At 44.8% G+C, this 4,720-nt stretch overlaps 1 long non-coding RNA gene across 3 annotated transcripts in view; it reads left to right on the top strand.

Annotated features, from left to right (window-relative positions):
- Positions 1–3,735, top strand: part of LOC139174418 (uncharacterized) — a 13,472-nt gene extending 9,737 nt beyond the window's left edge. For all 3 annotated transcript variants that reach the window (XR_011560353.1, XR_011560354.1, XR_011560352.1), the window contains exon 3: positions 3,475–3,735. This is a non-coding gene — a long non-coding RNA (uncharacterized lncRNA). The remainder of the gene's footprint in view (positions 1–3,474) is intronic.
- The last annotated feature ends 985 nt before the right edge of the window (positions 3,736–4,720 follow it).

The following is a 4,720-nucleotide window of genomic DNA, read 5'->3' as shown; positions in this document are numbered from 1 at the left end:
AGAATAGAATAGAATAGAATATGGAGTGGAAGGGGAGGGGAGGGAAGGGAAGGGAAGAATAGAAATTGGAATGGAATGGAGAGGAAGAGAAGAGATTGGAAGAGAAGAGAAGAGTGGAATGGCATGGTATAGAATAGCATAGAATAGAATAGAATAGAATATAGAATGCAGAGGAGTGGAGTGGGAAGAAGAGAAGAGAAGAACTTAGAACAAAACAGAGCAGAACAGAATAGAATTCTTTATTGGCCAAATGTGATTGGACATACAAGGAATATGTCTTCGGTGCATAAGCTCTCAGCATACATAGCTATAACAACCAGAGGACTGCAAAGAATATAAATCTTTCCATTCCCCAGTTCTGAGAGGTTTGCATTAAGTTTGTATCTGTTGTGTGCCTCCCGCATTGTTGCGTTTCAAGCTGAAGCAGTCATTGACTGGTAGGATGTTGTAGCAGATACCTTAGTTCTTCTCTCCTTCCGCTTAGCTTCTGCAGAGCGATCACCAGTGGAACCTCCAGGCCCATGATAAGGATAAAAGTGGTGGGAAAACGTCATCCCGGCTTTGGCCTAGGGAGACCAGACCACCCTTGGCAAGTTGCACAAACACAGCACAACCTCCCTGTCTGGCCTGTGGGAAAAAGCGGTTTCTCACACGTGCGCCTGGCTGGGCTGCCAATCAAAACATGTCTTATCCTGTCCAATTCCCTTGCGTTTTACCTGTCTGTTATTGCTTCCCTTGGGAAACTTCGGTCTACGGTGGGAAGGAGGGGCGGGACAGGATGGGCTACTGGATCTTTCACCCCCTTCTACATCTAAAAAAAGATTTTTAAGCACAGGTAGCCCCGGACTTACAGCTGTTCGTTGAGTGACGGTTTGAAGTTACGACGGCGCCAGAAAAAGTTACTTACGACCTTTTCCCCCCACACTTATCGACTCCTGCAACGTCCCCCTGGTCATGTGATGAAAATTCGCCTGTTTGGCCATTGGTTCATATTTATGACGGGTTCATGGGTTCCGCTTTTGCGACATTCTGACAAACATCACAGAAAACGGAACAAGGTGGAAGTGGAAATATGATTCATAGAAACATAGAAGATTGACGGCAGAAAAAGACCTCATGGTCCATCTCGTCTGCCCTTATACCATTTCCTGTATTTATTTTATTTATTTATTTATTTTGTCCAATACGCAATGAGGGTTTTAGTGGGTATATATCTGTATACACATAGTAAAATACATGATGAAGGTTATAGAGGAGATACTCATAGTAAAATATATCTAAGAAATAATAGAAAAGAAGATATAGGAATAGAATATATCAATGAAAGAATAGAAGAAGAGATATAGGAATAGAGGAAAGGTATAGGAGATATAGGAGAGCAATAGGACAGGGGACGGAAGGCACTCTAGTGCACTTGTACTCGCCCCTTACTGACCTCTTAGGAATCTGGATAGGTCAACCGTAGATAATCTAAGGGTAAAGTGTTGGGGGTTTGGGGATGACACTATGGAGTCCGGTAATGAGTTCCACGCTTCGACAACTCGGTTACTGAAGTCATATTTTTTACAGTCAAGTTTGGAGCGGTTAATATTAAGTTTAAATCTGTTGTGTGCTCTTGTGTTGTTGTGGTTGAAGCTGAAGTAGTCGCCGACAGGCAGGACGTTGCAGCATATGATCTTGTGGGCAATACTTAGATCTTGTTTAAGGCGTCTTAGTTCTAAACTTTCTAGGCCCAGGATTGAAAGTCTAGTCTCGTAGGGTATTCTATTTCGAGTGGAGGAGTGAAGGGCTCTTCTGGTGAAGTATCTTTGGACATTTTCAAGGGTGTTAATGTCTGAGATGCGATATGGGTTCCAAACAGATGAGCTGTATTCGAGGATGGGTCTGGCAAAAGTTTTGTAAGCTCTGGTAAGTAGTGTGAGATTGCCAGAGCAGAAGCTACGCAGGATTAGGTTTACAACTCTTGAAGCCTTTTATCTTAGGATGGATCTATGTTTACCCCAGGCATGTTTCAATTCATTTACAGTGGATTTACCAACCACGTCTGCTGGAAGTTTGTTCCAAGCCTCTACTACTCTTTCAGTCAAATAATATTTTCTCCCGTTGCTTCTGATCTTTCCCCCAACTAACTATTCAGATTATAAAGTAAAATCATACACAAAATCACTATAAATCACACAGGACATCTGAAGCTGCTCGTGCAGTGCACCAGTAGCAGCGAAAATGGGATTCCGCTCCTGCCTGTAAGGATTGGGGTGCATAAATACCCAGGCAAATAAATGGGGCCCTGAACAACAATCACGTCAGGGACGCAATCAAGGGACAAAGGGTAAAAAATGGTGATAACGGAACCTTTAGCCCTAGCAACGCTCTAAAAATAAAAAAAAAAAAAATTGGGAGGAAAGTCCAAGCATTTGAGGAAAACAAAGATTATACCTAGTGCAGAGTCAGCTCAGGTTTTTGTAAAGGTACAGTGGTACCTCTACTTACAAACTTAATTAATTCTGTGACCAGGTTCTTAAGTAGAAAGGTTTGCAAGAAGAAGCAATTTTTCCCATAGGAATCAATGCAAAAGCAAATAAGGCATGCGATTGGGGAAATCACAGGGGGGGTGGAGGCCCTGTTTCCTCCCAGGAGATTCCTAGAGAGTCCCCATGGAGGCTTCTCCCTGCCTTTTCCGGCTGTTTTCTCCCAGGAGATTCCTAGAGAGGCCCCACAGAGGCTTCTCCCTGCCTTTTCTGGCCCTGTTTCCTTTCAGGATATTCCTAGAGAGGCCCCACGGAGGCTTCTCCCTGCCTTTTCTGGCCCTGTTTTCTCCCAGGATATTCCTAGAGAGGCCCCACAGAGGCTTCTCCCTGCCTTTTCTGGCCCTGTTTCCTTTCAGGATATTCCTAGAGAGGCCCCACAGAGGCTTCTCCCTGCCTTTTCCGGCTGTTTTCTCCCAGGATATTCCTAGAGAGGCCCCACAGAGGCTTCTCCCTGCCTTTTCTGGCCCTGTTTCCTTTCAGGATATTCCTAGAGAGGCCCCACGGAGGCTTCTCCCTGCCTTTTCTGGCCCTGTTTTCTCCCAGGATATTCCTAGAGAGGCCCCACAGAGGCTTCTCCCTGCCTTTTCTGGCCCTGTTTCCTTTCAGGATATTCCTAGAGAGGCCCCACGGAGGCTTCTCCCTGCCTTTTCCGGTTACAGTTTTGGAGGCTCAGGTTTGTAAGTGAAAAATGGTTCTTGAGAAGAGGCAAAAAAAATATTGAACACCTGGTTCTTGTCTAGAAAAGTTTGTAAGTCGAGGCATTAGTAGGTAGAGGTGGCACTGTATTTGGAACTACATACGGCCCCTATTATTCCCAGCCATCATAGCAGAACTGGGATACAAGCAACTCCTCGACTTACGACCACAGTTGAGCCCCAAAATTCCATTGCTAAGTAAGACAACTGAGTTTTGCCCCATTTTACAATCTTTCTTTCTTTGTCGTTAGCTGAATCACTGCAGCTGTTAAGTTAGTAAGAAGGTTGTTAAGTGAATCTGGCTTCGCCACTGACTGCCTGTCGGAAGGTCACCAAAGGAGATCACATGACCCTGGGACCATCATAAAGACATAAATGTCGGGATTTTGATCATGTGACCACGGAAGGGGTGCGGCTACAACGGTTGCAAGTTTGAAGAATGGTTCAAAGTCACTTTTGAAACTTCAAACAGTCACTAAATGAACTGTTGTATATCAAGGACTATAAGGAAAACTAGATTTTTTTGCATTGATGTATGGAAAAATATTTCAAATTAAAAAAAAATATATTGAAAAAAGTGAAGTTTCCCGCCAGTTTTCTGTTGTGATTCCGTCTGAGGCCCCTCAGGGAACGGCTGATCCTCTGCCGGCTTCCTGCTCATAGGGGGAGGATGAGGAACAGGAGGTTCAGGCAGACAGGGAGGAGGAATCTCAGGCTGAGGGAGAGGGAGGACAGCCAGAGTCCCCCGAGAGGGAGCTCTCCCCAGCAAGCAGCCTGGATTCCTTAGATGAAAATGCACAAGCAATAATCGATCTCCGGCAGAGAAGAGCAACACAACGAAGGGGACAATTAGCCCGGTACTTTCAGCACTAAAGAGGCAACAGCTGGGTTTGGGTGTGGTGCTCTCTGGAAAGGCTGAAAAGGCAGACCCACCCTTCCTGGCTTGTGGAGTATTATCTTTGGGAGTCCTGGGACCTGGCTGTGATCTTTGGCGTCTTGGAATTCTGGTTTGTGACTTTGAATACTGAAACCTTGGGGGGAAAAGGTGTGGGTCTTATTCTCTACAGTGGTGGGTGTGCCAGCAAGAAGTCTGCTGTATTGTCTGGCCATCAGGACTCTGCTGTGAAGTCTCATAGCCTGCCTGTTGGGAAGAACAGGTTTTTCTCTGTGTTTATTTTTCAAACTATAAAGTGCTTTTTCTTTTACCAGCGTGTCTGGCTGCTTTTTCCAGTTGGTGTTGAAGTCTGGGGGCACCCAGACAGAACATTTTCCAACATGTTTCTTTTGGGGGGACAGAGGGAAAGATGGAGTTTTGCAAGATACTTGCTTCCAAAAAGGAGAGGTTGCTCTAAAACCGAAAACAATTTTTTAAAAAAAGATGAATTGCTTCTAATTCCAGAAAGAATATATTTTGTTCTCTTGCACAGAATGGATATAGGTCAGTATTGGGTTCTTACTAAGGGCCACACAGCGCACAAGGTAGTAAAATGGGAGATG

This window comes from Erythrolamprus reginae, chromosome 11 (genome assembly GCF_031021105.1).
Source record: "Erythrolamprus reginae isolate rEryReg1 chromosome 11, rEryReg1.hap1, whole genome shotgun sequence".
In the NCBI taxonomy this organism is placed as follows: Eukaryota; Metazoa; Chordata; class Lepidosauria; order Squamata; family Dipsadidae; genus Erythrolamprus; species Erythrolamprus reginae.
This window is presented reverse-complemented; position numbering and strand designations above follow the sequence as displayed.